Genomic DNA, 19,253 nt, shown 5'->3' with positions numbered 1-19,253 from the left:
GATTGCAGTTTAGACAGAGACACAAGAGAGCTACATTTTGAGATGTGTAAGTGTCAGGTTCTAGCTATCTCCCTAGAGATCTGATAGTGGACTTTCACTGTCTGTTGCCTCCACCTATATTCAAACCTGTACATTTCAAAATAAGCTCACAATTATTATCAGCCAGCTTAAGCCTCCAGTGACTTCTCCCAAAGGAAACCAAACTTGGGTAAACACAGCGCTCTTAGAATTTTCCAGGACTCAGAGGAGTAGGGTGACCTAACAGCAGAGAAAACATGATTGCTGTGTTACCAACAGCTCACAATACACATGTCTGGTACATGAAATAGCAGAGTGTATATGCTGCATGAGACTTTTAGAATTCCATGTGCATGAATTTACATCAGGGGGACAAAGAAACTGTGGCTCTCCACATGCTGTTGGGACTCCAGTTCTCATTGGCCCCAGGCAGCATGGACAAGAGTCAGGGATGTGGGGGATTGGTCCAGCAACATATATTTTTTTTTTTTATTATTATTATTATTATTATTATTATTATTATTATTATTATTATTATTAAATTTGTATACAGGCAACTCCGCAAATTACACACATTCAAGGCATGCACAGCCATGTACATCACTGTGAACCCAGAATGGTTTGCCTAAGACTGTCCAGTCTAGTACCATATTTTTTGCGCTATAGGACGCACTTTTCCCCCTCCAAAAATGAAGGGGAAATGTGTGTGCGTCCTATGGGGCGAATGCAGGCTTTCGCTGAAGCCTGGAGAGCGAGAGGGGTCGTGCGCACCAGCCCCTCTCGCTCTCCAGGCTTCGCGCAGCTCTCCGCAAGGCGTGGGAGCCCGGCGCTGGGCTCCCATGGCTTGCGGAGAGTTGCCTGTTCTGGAGGCTGGGGGGAAGCTCGGACTTCCCCCGCCCCAGCCCCATGCCTGGGGGGGAAAAATAATTTCCCCCCCAAAAAAGCTAGAGGCGCCTTATGGGATGGTGCGTCCTATAGGGTGAAAAATACGGTAACTCACAGCAACAAATTTATAATGAGGCTTTCCCCCAACAGGCAAAAATTAGGGGGCAGGGGAAGGAGAGTGATTTACCAGGAAGCTGTAAAATAAAACAAAATACTTCTAATGATAACAACAACAGTAGTGGCTCTCCCTGGTAAACAGAGAATGTTGAAATGTATGTACTTTCTCAAACTTATGGCCCTAAACTAATATGGAATGGGAATGCACCACAAAGCTTGATTATGTTCCAGAGACTGCAAGGAGTTTCTTTACAAAACAAATGTAGAGACCCATGTCAACTTGAATACTAGGATGGGAAACATGAAGCACTTTTCTACTATAAAATATGAATTCAACTCGGTTTTGTTGGGTTAGGTATTGATTTTAAACGCTTGCAAAAAGAATAGCCTTTCTTTTTTCCCTTTTAAATCCCCTGCTTCTTAACTATTGCACTTTTTTTTTTATTCCCTCAAATTCTGTCACCTGTCCTCAGTTAAACAGTGCAGCTGCTTGGTTTATGGGATTTTATTTTATTTTGGGGGGGGGGGGAATTGTTTTATGCATGTGTGTTTTTGTGAAGGAACAGTCCGTGATAATCTCATTAAATCCCTTTCTAACACTTTCCAGTTTGTACAGGATTTTCCTCAGCCTGGGTGAGTGCAGCCCTATATGAGTTGTTTAAACAACCTTCTAGGAAAAGAACATTTAAAAAAACGGGGAGAACAAAGCATCACACTGGCTGACACAGTGCAGAGAAAACAGGACTTAACAGAAAGTGTGAAGCTCAAACAAACAGTGATGCAAACACTCTCTTCATTGGCCTGACCTATGATACAGCATTAAATAGATAATCCTTTATATCCTGTATGTCTATGAAAATATATATGAAGCAGTAAGTACACCTGCAAATCATTTCTTTTCAGTCAGGGTGCATTCTCAAGATCACTCCACATGGAGTAGTTCCCAATTTAATACATTTGCACTTTTTTTCAAAATTCCACCTAACTGTTCTGGTTAAAGATTTTTTAAAAGAGAAGTTAATCTACTCTTACCAGTGACTATTTATATTCACAATGTTAAGGTGCCTGCAGACTACCATTATTTTGAGGGAGGAACTTTAGGTTTGTTCAATTAAAGGGGATTAAATCTATTTTAAAAATGGACTTTTTGCAGTTAGGAAAGTGACAAGAAAAAGCGAGGGATGAGAAAATTACTGGCTCCCAGTATGTTTCTAAGCACAATTCAAAGTTTTGGTGCTGCTGACCTCTAAAGTCCTAATGGTCTCTGCCCTATATGCCTGAAGGAGCATCTCCACCCCCATCGTTAAGCCAGGACACTGAAGTCCAGCTCTGGGCACCTTCTGGAAGTTCCCTTGTTGTAAGAAGTGAAGTTACAGAGAAACAGGCAGAGGGCCTTCCTTCTTGCATTCACTCTGTGGAACATATTTCCATCAGATGTCAAACAGATAAACAACTATATAACTTTTAGAAGACTTCTGTATGGGTAATATTTTAATGTTTGATGTTTTGTTGTGTTTTTACATTTTGCTGGAAGCTACCCAGAGTGGCTGGAGCAACCCAGTCAGATAGATGGGATATAAATAAATCATCATCATCATCATCATCATCATTACATTTTCTAATGCTGGAAGAGCAGACCATCCAGATGTCCTTATTTTCCCAGGACATCTCTGATTTAGAGAAGAAGCCCCGGTTTCTGATTTGATCCCGGAATGTCCCTCTTTTCCTTAGGATGCCCTTATTTTCATTTGAGAAATGTTGGAGGGTATGGCGTTATCCGAACTCCCGAGCTATCTGAAGGCAATCCTGTATAGAGAAGTTTGTTTTAATGTTTAATGTTTTATTACGTTTTTAAATATGTTGGAAGCTGCCTAGAGTGGCTGGGGCAACCCAGTGAGATGTTTGGGGTATAAATAGTAAAATTATCGTTATAGAATGGGACGTCCCTATTTTCATCAGATAAATGTTGGAGGGTATGGAAGAGTAAGCTTTTATTTATTGATATCCCACCTTTCCTCCAAGCAACTGATGTTTAGGCTGAATAGGTAGTTACTGATCCAAGTTTGGCCAGTGGGTTTCATGGCTGAGCAAAGGACTTGGCCTCCCCAGTCCTAATCCAATCATCTAACTCAAGGGTCAGCAAACATTTTCAACAGGGGGCCGGTCCACTGTTCCTCAGACCTTTGGGGGGGGCGGACTATATTTTGAAGAAGAAAAAAGAACAAATTCCTATGCCCTACAAATAACCCGGAGATGCATTTTAAATAAAAGGACACATTCTACTCATATAAAAACATGCTGATTCCCAGACCGTCCACGGGCCGGATTTAGAAGGTGATTGGGCCAGATCCAGCCCCTGGGCTTGGTTTGTCTACCCATGATCTAACTACTACACCACAACCAGCTGCCATCTTTTTCAATATACCAGGCTGCTGCAGCCAGACACAGACAAGGCTCCAATGCAGCTCACAGTCTTAAAAACCATATACAAAACTCTTCTTCACAGGAAACCGGTCTGGAGGATATTTCAGTCTGACGCCAAAGCCTGCACTTCCAACATTTTTAACTTTAATGGGTCCAATAAAATGTACTGGCTTGTTCTGTTTGTATGCTTTATGTTTGTTCAAACCACGGAGAAAAGTGTGATGTGAATGTCTCCGCTCCCTAAAAATTAACTTGTGTGGGGTTTTTTAAGCCCCACACAAGAGGCAGGCCGCCTTATACGGGGAAAACAAACAGATAAACAGCTGTACTCTCTAATTAGAGGGCAAATATGCACAGAATATAATTTGGCAGCAGCTGCCTGCCATGTGTACAATCTGCTTGTAATAGGTATACATATTTAAAATATGAACACGAGTCAAAACAAGGTTCAGTAAATCCCTGCATCCTGTTATGTCCCAAAGTGGTTTTTGCATCAGCTAAGTGCATGCAGTCCTTACAATTTGAACATTCAAGAGAAATAGATTTAGGCTCTGCCTGCTGAGCTGGGAGTGGAGTAACAGCTCCTGACCTGGAGAGTGCACCTCTTGTTTTTACAGCTCTAGTGTTGGGATAGGAAGGAATGTTTGGAAACAACACATTCTCCTGTAATGATGCAGCAACCCATTTGGCTACCATGCTTCACTTCCCATGGAACAAAGCTGAATTTGAGCTTTTCTCTATAGGTAGCAGCAAAGAAGGATGCCATGAACAAACCACTGCAGCACCAGATTGGGAAACTATGTTTGTGTATGCTTATATACACACCCTAACATTTCACAGGTGCAAACAGGGACAACACTTACATAGTTGTCACCTTCTCAGGTCAAGGATTAACTTCCTTTTTCTCTTTTCTGCTTTAATTGTATTCACGTATTCTGCCATAGCTTGTCCATTTCACCTCAGAAAAATTACTGCAGAGTAGAAAAAGACTCAGAAAAAGGCAAACAAAACGATCAAGGAGTTGGAGCAACTCCCCTATGAAGAAAGGTTGAATTATTTGATACTTTTTAATTTTCATTCCTAAAAGTGAAAATAAATCATTCATGTTCAATGGAAATCTACCTCTGAATACCAATTGCTAGGGAGCAATGGCAGGAAAGACTTCTTGAATTCAGGCCGTTTGTGGGGTTTTCACAAGCATTTGGTTGGCTACTGTAAAGAGTGGGAAGAAGGGAATTGGATAAAAGTCTCACTCAGTAGTCTGATGCTCGGGGAGAAGGAAAATGAAAGTCTTGTTAACACATACATAGTAGCTCCTGAAGTCCCCCAGCCCCACAAATTAGAAAACTACCAACATGTGCAGTTACATTACATGCTGAATGGCCTTTCCCCCTGCCATGAAACCTATCTGCTGTGTGCATGTACAAGGTTTAAAGGGCAGCCTATGGATTGTGTAAAGGCCAAGGAATCTCTGCTAGGGTTACTGAAACGCAAACTCTCTTTATGCTTACAAAGGAAGGTTGTAAAATTGGGGACTTGGAAGATATGTAGCAGCACAGAACTCGGCTGTAGCAATTCTGATGCTAAATTAAAGTACCTTCCTGTTTAGTATTCAAGGGAGCCATCTATTAAAAAGAAGCCCCTGAAGTAAATACAATACTGGCTTTCTAATCTCCCTGCTTGCAAGGTTATATAATCTTGCACAATCACAACCTCCTCCTGGCATAGCTAGATTATCAGTTTCCTCAACCTCGGCCCTCCAAATGTTTTGAGACTACAATTTCTCCTCATCCCTGATGACTGGTCCTGCTAGCTAGGGATCATGGGAGTTGTAGGCCAAAAACATCTGGAGGGCCAAGGTTGAGGAAGCCTGGTTTAGAATATTTTCCCTACTTGCAAGCAACAGGTATTCAGAAACATACTGTTTTGAACAGTAGAGTTGGAACATGGCCAGTCGTCATGGATTGCCACATCCTCCATGGATTTATGTAATCCCCTTTTAAAACTACCCCATTTGGGGCCCATCACTGTAAGAGCCATGATGCTGCAGGAGAGATTTGACCCTTCCCTCTTTGCGAACTTTGCCAGTATTTAATCAAAATTTAATTTGTTTTAAACCACAGATTCACATACCTTTAGACTGCATGCCATGCACTCTCGCACACCTCACTGGACTTAAATGGGCCCTACTTCTGAATCAAGATGCATGAGATTCCAGAGCTCTTTATGATAATTTCAAAGCACCCTCTCTTTTCTCCCACAGCTGAAAGGTAGCATTATCTGCATTTTCATTCTGAGGTCAGTGGGATTTTGTAAAGACTCCTAAGTAAAAAGCTTTATTCCATGAAGGTGCTCAGCTGGAACATACTTGGAAAGCTGAAAGCAGTTTAAAAGCAAGCCCACAGCAGCCACTCTTTACAAGGTATTTCTCTCTCTCTCTCTCTCTCTCTCTCTTTCTCGGAGTAATCAAATGGTTGCCAACAGTGTTAAGAAGGAACAAAGTCACTGCTACAGGCAACAAGCAGATGACCAGTTCAGGTTCGAGGGTTCATTGCACATGGACATCCAGAAATGCCCCCTGACAGCTTTCACAGTATAATGAACCATGCAGCAACTCAGGCAGGCAATTGACACAATACATGAACATAAAGCCTCTAACATTAAAGCAAGGCATACTTACCTAGCAACTTGTCAGTCCAACCCAGCTGAAGCAGCATTATCTCAAAAGATTTTTTTAGATTCCAGAGATTTAATTAGCAACGGCTCTGCTCTGTTTTGGAAATGCACAGGAAGACAATCTGTGAGTTATTAAAAATAACTGCACTATGCATTATTTAATTGCCATACTAATTAATTAGCAGAAAGCTTTATAGTTAAAATGGTGAGGTGTGCGCACACAAATGAAATAACCTTTCCTTGGCATAACTGATATATTATCATGGAGTCAATAACATCTGGAGAGCCACAGGTTCCGCCACCTCTTGATGTAATATGATCCTGACAGGTCAATTCCGAATTAGGATGAAAACAGGTCAATTCTATTATGCCAAATAATGCTTTTAAAGAATCACCAAGGCAGTGCCATATTCAGCGCAGAGTAGACTCTAATTATGAAAGTGTGACAAATAATCACAAGATCTACTTGCTGAAACTTCTTGCCCTTCCATTTTAAAGTTCTCCAGGGCCTCACCTTTATACCATCCTCAGCTTCCCAAAGGTCACCTGCTCTCTTGCACAACACAACACCATCTTAGATGGCTTTTTAAAAAAGGATTAGACAAATTCATGGGAGGGTAAGGCTATCAATGGCTACTTACCCTGATGGCTATGTTCTACCACCTCTACTGTTGGAGGCAGTAATGCTTCCAGTTTCTGGAAAATGCAAGAGGAGGGAGTGCTCTTGTGCTAGGTCTTGAGGATAGGCTTCACATGAGTATCTGGCCACTGTGAAAACAGGATGCTGGACAGGCTGGACCACTGACCTAATCCAATCAGCTCTTAACCATTCTCTCCTGGTGCTCCTATGTCTGGAACTGTGTCCCAGAATTACATACTCCCATACCACTTCCTTATTTTGTTTCATCTTCCACCTCACATGAATAGCATATCCAGTTTCCAGGCACTATGGAATCAAACTGGGGGATAGTGGCTGGGAGTTGGCTTACAGCTACAAAGGTAATGTGTAACCAACGTTCTCAACATCAAAAAAACGAAGATCATGGCCACTGGTCCCATCACCTCCTGGCAAATAGAAGGAGAAGAAATGGAGGCAGTGAGAGATTTTACTTTCTTGGGCTCCATGATCACTGCAGATGGTGACAGCAGCCACGAAATTAAGAGATGCCTGCTTCTTGGGAGGAAAGCAATGACAAACCTAGACAGCATCTTAAAAAGTAGAGACGTCACCTTGCCAACAAAGGTCCGTATAGTAAAAGCTATGGTTTTCCCAGTAGTGATGTATGGAAGTGAGAGCTGGACCATAAAGAAGGCAGATCGCTGAAGAATTGATGCTTTTGAATTATGGTGCTGGAGGAGACTCTTGAGAGTCCCACGGACTGCAAGAAGAACAAACCGATCCATTCTTAAGGAAATCAGCCCTGAGTGCTCACTGGAAGGACAGATTGTGAAGCTGAGGCTCCAATACTTTGGCCACCTCATGAGAAGAGAAGACTCCCTGGAAAAGACCCTGATGTTAGGAAAGATGGAGGGCACAAGGAGAAGGGGACGACAGAGGACGAGATGGTTGGATAGTGTCTTCGAAGCTACAAACATGAGTCTGACCAAACTGCGGGAGGCAGTGGAAGACAGAAGTGCCTGGCGTGCTCTGGTCCATGGGGTCACGAAGAGTCAGACACGACTAAATGACTAAACAACAACAACAACAACCAACGTTCAAAAGTAACAGGGCTACTTTTATGGAATTTGAAATGGTTTTGTGACTGTAGCTTTCCAAAGATGAAAATGTCCAGTATATAAAGTCTACTTTACCTTTATGACTGTACACTTAAAAGGTAAACCAACTTAGAAAATGTTGCTACTGGATGCATTAAAATGTAAATATAGTTGGCAGTGTAAAGCATGATTGCAGTACACGCAAGTATCAGTGCAGATACAATGGCCAGGGTACTGAAACTTCCTGCTCCTGGTTGTAAATCCTCATTTGCCTTTACACAGTGTATGAAATAGCTCTAAGTCTCCTTAGTAGCCCATTTAGCATCAGTTCTCACCTTCTCATCATCCTAACTCTAGCACCTTCGCTGCACAATCATATACTGGATTCCCATTTATCACAGGAGGAATCTAAAATGGAAGGGAGAAGGAGGTCAGATGAGGAAATTTAAATCCCATCACTAATCCTGCCACTAATCCTTTGAGGACTGCATCTTTTGCCAGTGCTAATTTGGAGGATATCCTCCCGGTGATACATTTGAGACAGGAAGGTGAATAAAAGGTCAGGAATGCCTATGCCTTGATGCCACAGAATAGTTTTGCCAGCTGAATATCTTCCAAGGATTTATAGGATGCGTTCTCATGGCTGGTATGCAGCTAGAAGTACCACTGGAAGCACTTACTTCCCTGCGGTTTGCAGTCTTACTTTGTAAGGTTGGTGCAAATTCTGATTTGTAGACCTGACAGGATGCCTTCGCAACACAGGGGAATTGCTGTTAAAAAGAAGTAAGTCTGCATGTTGAGTACAAAGTGTCCCTATGCAGATCTCGCCACATAACCCCACTACCAGCTGTAAGGAAAAGGCAATTCCTCTTTCATTATGTGGGAAGAGAAAATCAATGCAAATGGGGGGCAACGGAATCCCAACAGAAGTTCTGAAAAGCCAGCCTCAGTTCCTCCTTCATGACACACCTGCACGGCCTTCTATTGCAGTGTTGGGAAAAAGGATCCGTGCCACAAAACATGAGTGACCTCAGCACTGTGACCTTCTCCGAGTACAAAGGTGACTGCCATGATTGTAACAACTATCATGGAACCTCCCTGCTGAGTACTGTGGGTAAAGTCTTTGCCCATGTAGTTCCTCAAGAGATTACAGTTACTCGCTGACAGTGCTATCTCAAGTCACAATGCTGCTTTAGAGCTCAGAGGTCAACAGTCAACATGATTTTCTCACTGTGCCAGCTGCTGAAGAAGTGCTGAGAGCAGATACGCCCCTTGCACATTGCTTTCATAGACCTGACAAAGGCCTCTGACCTCATCAGCTGAAAAGGACTCTTCACACTGCTCAACAAGATAGGATGCCCACCTAAGCTCCATGAGATGATCCTGTCCTGCCATGAGAACATGAACAGCACTGTCCAGTATGACAGTTCATTCTCAGATGCCTTCCCTATCAAAAGTGGTGTGAAACAGGTCTGTGTTTTGGCTCCAAATCTCTGTGGCATATTTCTCTCCCTGTTCCTTTCCTATGTCTTCAGCTTGACTGTGTACTTCCATTAAAGGAGTAATGGTGCTATGTTCAAGTTGGCACATCTCCATGCCAAGAGAAAAGTGCAGTGGGTCTTTGTCCAAGGTATCTTGTTTGGACGGGATGCAGTTGCACTCTGAGGAAGCTCTAGAGAGACTCATCAACTGTGTTGTCCATCAGTCTGACAAAGACCAACAGGATGTCACCAGCACTCCACTCATCAGCATTGGTGACCACATGCTTGAGGTGATAGACAGTTTTGTCTACCTGGGCTTCCCACCATAACGAGCAACCTTTGTATTGATGCTGAACTGGACTAGTGTATTGGCAAGGCAGCTACGGCAAAGGCTTGCCTCTGCAAAAGGGTATGGGAGAATGAGATGCTAATGATCAACACCAAGATAAAAGTCTACCTTGCTTGTGTGTTGAGCATGCTGCTTTATGGAAATGTGTTGTGGGCAGCTTACACCCACCAGGAATGATGTCTCAATGCCTTCCATATGTGCTGTGTCAGGAAGATTTTGAGCATCACTTGGGAGGACAGAGTTTCAAACAAAGATGTGCTCTCCCAAGTCCATATTCCCAGCATGGTCACACTTCTGTCTCAGGTAATGTCCACCACACAGAAGATGGAGGTATCCTCAAGGATATGCTATACAGGAGCACTAGGTCTATTGGCAGACCTACACTGTATTACAAAGATTTCTGCAAACATGACATGAAGGCTGACAACATTAAACCCACTGTATGGGAATCCCTTGCAGACAACTGCAGTGCCTGGAGGCAGACAGACAGGTCATGGATCCACAGCAGTGAGCAGTGGAGAAATGACCACTGGGAGGAATAAAGAGATAATAAATGCCATGGTGCACTTGTAGCAGCAAAACCGGGTGCCTTCATCTGCCCCAGCTGCAACAAAACATGTCTCTCCCATATTAGTCTCTACAGCCACAGCAGGCACTGTAACTCTCCAATGATTTGACGTCACCCTCAAAGGGATAACTCTTCCATTGTCCTCTGAAACAGAAGGATGCCAGCATACAACACACAATTCTATGAATGTTTAATTGTTTTTTTAAAATTATTATACTTCTATGTTTTTAGCTGTTCTTATTTTATCTGTAAGCTACCTTGAGTCCCTGTCATGGGAAAAGGTGAGGAATAAACAAACAAACAAACAAACAAACAAACAACAGCAATATTTAGAATTCTAGGCCAAAGGCTCCTCTGTCCCCAAAAGGCCAGTGCCTGTTTAGTCTGAAGTGGTCAGATCGCCATGGAGCTCCCTTTCTCATTACTAGGAGGCTGCTTGCAACTACAGCTAACATTCCCAATTTAGAAACACTCCTTAACACAACTGAATTGTTTAAGCTAATAATTTTCCACAGAGTATGGCTACATTGCACTTTGAACACTGGTTATGCAAAATGAAGATTTTTAATTTTTTTACACCATTCAATAATAGACATTCAATACTGTGAAAAAACAAGATGGACTAATGGTCAGGCTTGATAGGAGGCAGCTCCCTATGCTCCTATCCCTTCTAGCAAGAGTACCAACTTGACCCTGCAACTATGGATGCCCAGGGTCACAGGTGCCATGCAGCATGCATGGCCCTAGCACCAAAATTTGTGGGTGCCCTTCCCCTTCATGGGGAATATTGTGGGTGCTCGGGCACCCAGGTTCCCAGAGAGTTGGCACCTATGCCTTCTAGATTCATATTGTTGTATTCTTCTTGTAATCTTGGGTGGCTTAATTGCAGGGATTCATTTGAAGAGTTCTCAGCATTGAATGCAGAGACCTTCCTAAAAATAAATGCCGTATATTTGGATAAGCTTTAATGAGTGGTTATTTCCAGACAGCAACAGAATGTTTAGCGCACTCAGTGATTGCAGAACGGGTGCTTAACCAGCAAAACTCCTAAATAGTACAAAAACAACATGAGCCCTTATTACACATTACTTTTCATTAAACAAAGAGATTATACAGATGCTGCTGACAAGGATTATCAAAACAGAATGGCACCACCTGCCCCCTGCAACCTCACTAATTAGTACAGAATCTGAGGTGCCAATTAACAAAGGAAAGAGGGAGGGGTCAGTAAACACAGTCCGAGGCCACCATTTCATGCAGAGCACAAAGGCTGCTCCTGCTGCATTACTTTGGAATGGGGCTACTTTTATGCAGAGATTGGAGGTTTCAGCTACGCTTCAGTGGCATAACATACTTCCCTGATTTTCCTCTTGCTTCTCTGATTCTCAGTCCTCTCTCTTTCTTGATTGCACCTAGAGCTAGCTGAAAGTGATTTTAGACTATTTAAATAAAGGGGAAACACGTAAGGTTGTATCCAGTTCTGTCGCCACTGATGGAGGACTCTTCAATTCGCTGGAGGAGAGGGAAGGTGGGGTTTTTTTTTTTTGCAAATCCCCTTTTTTTGCCTGAAATCCCTTATGCCACCTATCATGCAGTTTCAAAGTGTCCCCAACCTTCTGGAGTAAATCTGGGCTAGGCGGGCAATTTTGACTTCCCCGTTTCTGCTAATGGGAACCATTGCTGGATAAGAAAGCCTCCCATCAGTAGTGGACACAGCCCCAAATACTATACAAAACATTTCTAAGATGGGGAAAAAATGAATCCCTTCTCAATTAAAGTAAAACATTCAAAAATATTTGCACAAAATTCCTAGTGTGGTTTTTAAAACAAAGTACTAAATACATTCACAACATCTTTTTACTAACTCATAGACCAGGCTTCCTCAACCTCAGCCCTCCAGATGTTTTGAGACTACAATTTTCATCATCCCTGACCACTGATCTTGCTAGCTAGGGATCATGGGAGTTGTAGGCCAAAAACATCTGGAGGGCCGAGGCTGAGGAAGCCTGGCATAGACTGTGTGTGTGTGTGTGTGTGTGTGTGTGTATACACCCACACACCACTGTTATTTTTCTAGAAAAAGAGATGGCAGAGCTCACCATTAACTTTTCCCTTGTTCTCTTTGAATGGCAATGGCGCCCGCCTGAGAGGTGCTGAAGCTGAGCTCCAGTGAGCTCTGGCTGAAAAAAAGGCCCAGATATACATATACATAACGACGAGGGAAAATAAGTGTTTTCTATACCCACTGGTAATTGTAGGGCTAATATAACTCTGATTGAGTTATTCATCAGTACTGCACATTTAATTGACCCACCCTAAATCATGTAGTGTAAACATTTCTCTCTGCCTTCCTCCCCACTTCCCAGAGCTTTAAAGGACAATGAAGAGACATTTGCAGCCAGGGGTTTACTTATGAATTGTTGCTCTGCATTCTATGGAGTCCTCAGAATCCAATCTGCAAAAAGGGATTTTGAATTTGATCTATACACATACGTTCAGCGAACGAAAGGTGGCCTACAACTTTGCTAAATAAGTCCCACTAAAATGCCACCATTCCATGGCCTCATTTAATTCTTATGCAGGCTAGCACTTATTGTACTCAAATTTCCATTAAATATGGAATTATAAAATACTACCATGTCTGAATGCGTATTTTGATTACAATATTGTTTAAAATGTATTTGGAATATTAATTTCATATACAATAATTCTCTATACCACCAAGTTTCCAGACAGTGTCCCAATCAAGTATTGACAACATCCAGCCCTGCTTAGTTTAATTAAAGTTCTTGCATCATGTACCATCGGCCTATGAAGTTAGTAAGTTCCTTGGGGCAGAAAGCTGTTATTTTTGCTTGAGCAACTCTGCACATTGATGGAACAGCAACAACAACAGTGTGGTGGAGAGCCAGTGTGGTGTAGTGATTAAGAGCAGTAGTCTCGTAATCTGGGGAACTGGGTTTGCGTCTCCGCTCCTCCACATGCAGCTGCTGGGTGACCTTGGGCTAGTCACACTTCTCTGAAGTCTCTCAGCCCCACTCACCTCACAGAGTGTTTGTTGGGGGGGAGGAAGGGAAAGGAGAATGTTAGCCACTTTGAGACTCCTTAAAGGGAGTGAAAGGTGGGATATCAAATCCAAACTCTTCAAACAACAGTGTTACTGCTACAGAATGGTAGAAAATCCTCCCCCCCCCCCATTCCTCAGTTTCAGTATGTCAATGATCAGGAATTGGGAGTTGCGGTCCAGCACCATGTGCAGAGCCAAAGGTTTCCCCATCCATGCTGTTTCCCTGTGGTGTGCTTCCATGCCATCACACTATATTTATGATGAAATGGGCCAATCACCATTCAAATCTTCCAAGCCAAGTGAAGACCAAGGTTTGAAATGAAATTATCTGAAGGACACTGAAACAGGAATGCAGCAATCCCGCTTGTACTACAGTGGTACCTCGGGTTACATACGCTTCAAGTCACATACACTTCAGGTTACACACTCTGCTAACCCAGAAATAGTGCTTCAGGTTAAGAACTTTGCTTCAGGATAAGAACAGAAATCGGGCTCTGGCGGCACGGCAGCAGCAGGAGGCCCCATTAGCTAAAGTGGTGCTTCAGGTTAAGAACAGTTTCAGGTTAAGAATGGACCTCTGGAACGAATTAAGTACCTGAGGTACCACTGTACTGCAATGTGCTCTACGTGAGGCTACCTTTGAAGGTGATCCAGAAACAGCAATTGATCCAGAATGTGGCAGCTAGACTGGTGACTGGGAGTGGCAACCGGGACCACATAACACCGGTCCTGAGAGATCCGAGCACAATTCAAACTGTTGGTGCTGACCTTTAAAGCCCTAAACGGCCTTGGTCCTGTATACCTGAAGGAGCATCTCCACCACCATCGTTCAGCCCGGACACTGAGATCCAGCACCGAGGGCCTTCTGGTGGTTCCCTCATTGCGAGAAGTGAGGTTACAGGGAACCAGACAGAGGGCCTTCTCGGTAGTGGCGCCCGCCTATCAGATGTCAAGGAAATAAGCAGCTATCTTATTTTTAAAAGACATCTGAAGGCAGCCCTGTTTAGGGAAGTTTTTAATATTTAATGCTGTATGGGAACCGCCCAGAGTGGCTGGGGAAGTTCAGCCAGATGGGCGGGGTATAAATAATAAATTATTATTATATTATTATATAGCAATCCCTTTGCATGGGGATGGAGCCATGCTGGAGTGCAGCGATACATTGCTCACAATCCTGTAGCTTCAAATGGCATTCTTCAAGGAAATGCAGAAGTCAGGGGCCTCCTAGTTCCAGCCCTGGCAGATCCTGACAGTTAGACACCCTAAGAATATCAACAGAGACTCACAAAGCAGACACCACAAAGACTCATCCTGTCACACCATTTTCTAAGTATGCAACATCCACAAGGGAACACAAGGAAGGCCACATGTTTCCCTAATCCCAATCCCGCATCAGTTCCACTAACAAGGCACCTCTCTATGCAATATGGTGTAAAAGTTTACAGCAACACCGTGAAGCTTAAATGACTGTTAACCTCTGGATGAAACTCAGTCTATAATCACCAAGGTCTGTTTTATTATGAAGTATATGTTTATTGATGCAACAGTGAAACACAAACTTCTTTCAAGGGGTAATTATTAGCATGATTTGCACAACCTTCCAGCCAAAATCCAAGCCCACCTCATCGTTTCCTGAAGGTCATTCAACAGATGTTGAAGAAACAAACAGCGTGCTTACATTTGCCCAGTTAAGATCAGTGTTAATACTGCCTTTCCCCCCCAAACTCAATAATTATTGCCCTGAGGGGTGATTCATTTTACCGAATGTCAGTTCAGGCACCCTTCAGCGGCATTAAACTGAAATTCCCATTAAATTCTGAAAAATTAGGAAGTTAAACTTACAGTCTTCGGTAATTGGTGTCGCCTCTTTTCAGAATTTACTCCACTGTCACATTTAAAGGCATTGGTCATCCCCCAAACTCATCTGCAACAGGCAACTTGTTAAAAACAATCAGTTCTAGAAGCGTTTTCCTTCAGAAAAGGCACAGGTTTTACTTAGGTCAATTTATTTGTCATTAACAGAACAGTTCCACATACTGTATGTGTTATTGCAATAAAGGTAACATCTTAAACTTAGGTCCACATTTTTAAAAGAGCAAAATGATGTCGGTGATTAAGCAAATAGGCACAGATCAACTAACAACAATTTGGGAATCCCTCTTGGACTTTTCGTTGTAAGAATAAATGAATGATTCTGAGACACACAGGCTGAAGACAAATATGGTTTAACAGAAAGCGAAGAATACGGATATTAACATGGACTGTATGTCTTAAATAATCTTTCTCTTAATGTAACCGGCAAATGGAAAATTAGAAGCTCATTTTCTCCATCTCTAATGTTCATTTCCCCTTTGTTTTTTCCTCTTTCTTTCATTTTCTTCTTCTCTCTCTCTTTTCCTTTTTCTTCTTCTTTCTTTTATTATGTTTGCTCTGTTTTTTTTAGTTTGTGTAGCTATTATTTTATCGTATTATGTAAAACTTTAATTAAAAAATTAACTTTTTTTAAAAAAACCCAACAACCATTTTCTAGCTCACTTGCTTCAACAGTAGCTATGTGATGCAAGTGTTATTAAAAGTTTAATTAGGCACACCATTTTTTAAAAAATGCTCTGCTAATTATATAAATTTGCAACCAATTATTTTCTTCATGGTGAAACAAACCTTCAGCAGCTGTTAAAACTCTAATGGGTGAAAGCTTTGCATCCCTGCCAAATGGCTTTCCTTCTTCAATGGTGGGGAGAAGGATTTGTAAGTGTTTACACACTCTCACTACCCTTCAATAGCTAACGATGACTTCAAATCCCACATTGATCTGTATATTGCAATAGGAGCCCAGGCAGAGGTTGAAAATATTTGTTTTGGCTGTAGGTTTGTGTCAAACTCAACAGCCTGTAAAATCCCATAGCCTGTAGCCCATTTTAAGACTTGCTGTGCCAGCACACAAGTTCTTAGAGAAAGGACATTAAACTGTCACACCAATGCAATCGCAAACAAGAAACCTAATGGCCCAATGCATTAATGCAAAATGCCCGTCATTTGAAGAGGTGTGGTATGTGTGCAGAAAGGATGCATGTACAGTGGTACCTCGCAAGACGAAATTAATTCGTTCTGCGAGTTTTTTCGTCTTGCGAATTTTTTGTCTTGCGAAGCACGGATTCCCATAGGAATGCATTGGGTATTAACGGTTTTAAGAAAAAGGAAACGTTTTCGTCTTGTGAAGCAAGCCCATAGGGAAATTTGTCTTCTGAAGCAACTCAAAAAACGAAAAACTCTTTCGTCTTGCGAGTTTTTCTTCTTACGAGGCATTCGTCTTGCGAGGTACCACTGTACTGCAAGTTGCCAGCGTAGGGAAGCTGCAGGGTATTTCTGAATGGTCTGCACATGGAACCCCTGCTCGACTAAACCTACCATATTGGGAGCATCCGGGCACTGAGTATTGGGGTGAATGTTTTGCCCTCATTGCAACAGTGCATCATTTTACTTCCCCCCTATCGGAGTGAATGGCAACAATTTACTTACATAGAAAACCTGGGCGGGGGGGGGGGGGGTCAACCACCAGTATGAATGTCCCTGCTGTCCCCTCTTAAAAGGTAAAAGGTAAAGGGACCTCTGACCATTAGGTCCAGTCGTAACTGACTCTGGGGTTGTGGCGCTAATCTCGCTTTATTGGCCGAGGGAGCCAGCGTGCAGCTTGCGGGTCATGTGGCCAGCATGACTAAGCCGCTTCTGGCAAACCAGAGCAGCACACGGAAACACTGTTTACCTTCCCGCTAGAGCGGTACCTATTTATCTACTTGCACTTTGACGTGCTTTCAAACTGCTAGGTTGGCAGGAGCAGGGACTGAGCAACGGGAGCTCACCCAGTCACAGGGATTCGAATCGCCAACCTTCTGATCAGCAAGTCCTAGGCTCTGTAGTTTATCCCACAGCATCACCCGCGTCCCTGTCGAAGCTTATACTTTCCACTAATAAGCCACTCGAAGAATAAAGCCTGATGCTACCTGCATAGCTCCAGTCTGGCTTCTGTTTCTTGGTCATACAAAGGTGTGACAGAACACTGGAAACTTTTATAGATTGTTTCCAGACAGCTATTGTAGAATTTGAATTGTAGGTACCATCTTCATTTTCTCTTCTAGGTCAATGCAGCTGGCATGCAACAAATAGAAACCCCCTCTCCACTGATAGGTTGTTAAAAATGTGAAGGAGCACCGGCCATGTGCAGTATTCACCAATTATCAGACTGGCTGCCATGGCAAATCTGTCCTGGTTTACACGTCACACCAAGCCAGCCAAGGTTTAGGATGAATTTGTGAGAATATGGGCTCTGAGAAAGTATATTGCTAAGAGATATCTTAGCCCAGTGTGTAATCCATACCCAGGCTCATAGTCATGAGCCATACACCATAGGACAAACATATATAATAATAATTTATTATTTATACCCCGCCCATATGGCTGGGTTTCCTTGGTTGCAGACAATGATTAGTCTGTAGAGCTAAACCACAAGCTTAGGTTTTGAAGATACGCTAAGCCAAGCCATGGCTTTGCTCAGAATGGCACAGTAGCAAAAGAATGTAAGAAGAACCTGTTTATTCATGCTAAGGGCTTATGTAGAATCCTGTTCTCACAGTGGCCAACCAGATACCTTTGGGAAGCCCCCACAAGCAAGAGCACTCTGCCCACCTGTAACTTCCAGCCACTGATATTCAGGTGCATGCTGCCTCTTACAGTGGAGGTAAAACACAGACCTTGTGCCTAGTAGGTGTTCATAGCCTTCTTCTCCTTGAATTTCTCTAATCCTCTTTTAAAGCCTTGGATGCTTACACTGACCTTGTTGAGACCTACAGCTAAGCCAAACCAAGGTTGAGCAAAACTGGGCAAACAAGCAGGCTACTGGAGAGGAGATTGTAGCCTTTTCACTCCCCCTAAGGGAGAAGTGAAATGTTAAAACTTAATGGCAAATGCTAGCACAGTTCCATTCCTTTCAATGGGAATCGCACACTAGAACTTCCTGCTTGGCTGTGGCAAAAAGAAATATCTCAAATAATGCAACATTTCTTCTGGTTATATTGCAGTATGCTTATTATGTATAGTGGGGCCTGTCAATATACATTGACAGTTGGGGAGTGGGGGGAAGGATATGGAATTTGCTGTTCTGGGAGTTTGTTTGTTTTTTGTTTTTGCTGAAGAGCAGAATAAAAATAAATAATAGAATTTCACCCAGCTGTTCACTGGGGATAAAAATGGAGCACCTGGAGACTCCTTGCCAGATGCCTCTAGATAGGAAATACATTCAGAGTATTATATTAGTTTATACAAGTAATATAGAAAACAATGGAGAAAAGGTTTCAAATATTGAGATGGCCTTAAAATTATCATCATGCCATTCCTCTGAATAGTTCAGCATATGTTTGTTACTAAAGCAGCCAGATGTAGTACTGAGAGAAGATAATCCTTTAAGCATCGGGTCTCTTTATTACACATGATTTATGATAGCCTTGAATTAAAAACAAAACAAAACCATATTGCATTTGCAGCATAGTCACTGGCAGACAGATAGTATATATACTGTACCATGAAAAATACACCGTACCTAGAATTGTTCTAATTTAAACTTAGCCTTTTCTGTCCTGATGTATTAAACAACAACTTGGCTCCTATAGCGACCTTGCAATACCTGTGTATGATCAGATTTATGCCAGTAATTGCCAGCATAACCACTATATCAAATGAAACTCAAATGCACTGTGTGTGTGTGTGTGTGTGTGTGTGTGTGTGGTGGCTGATTCTAATAAGCAGAAACAGAATCCAGCAACAGCTGTCAACAGAGAGATATTTTAATAGACAGAAGCAAATACATCCTACAAGGGCTTCAAACTGAATTATCCAAGTTCAACACTGTGCTTTGCAGAAACAACTTTTCTTTTTGCTACTTCCAATTCTACCAACACC

The 19,253-nt window shown here is 42.5% G+C and overlaps 1 protein-coding gene across 3 annotated transcripts in view; it reads right to left on the bottom strand.

The window, feature by feature from the left end:
• BMPR1B (bone morphogenetic protein receptor type 1B) overlaps window positions 1–19,253 on the bottom strand; it is a 215,194-nt gene that overhangs the window by 90,979 nt on the left and 104,962 nt on the right. The window contains exon 1 of one of the 3 annotated variants that reach the window (XM_081925072.1): window positions 8,172–8,188. The exons of the other annotated variants lie outside the window; for them this stretch is intronic. The gene's annotated coding sequence lies outside the window, so the exon portion shown is untranslated. Of the gene's footprint in view, window positions 1–8,171; window positions 8,189–19,253 lie in introns of those variants that run through there. 3 annotated transcript variants of the gene reach the window in all.

This window comes from Podarcis melisellensis (assembly GCF_964234715.1).
Source record: "Podarcis melisellensis genome assembly, chromosome: 9".
NCBI lineage: Eukaryota > Metazoa > Chordata > Lepidosauria > Squamata > Lacertidae > Podarcis > Podarcis melisellensis.
The sequence above is the reverse complement of the archived record's forward strand: the minus strand, read 5'-3'. Positions and strand labels throughout refer to the sequence as shown.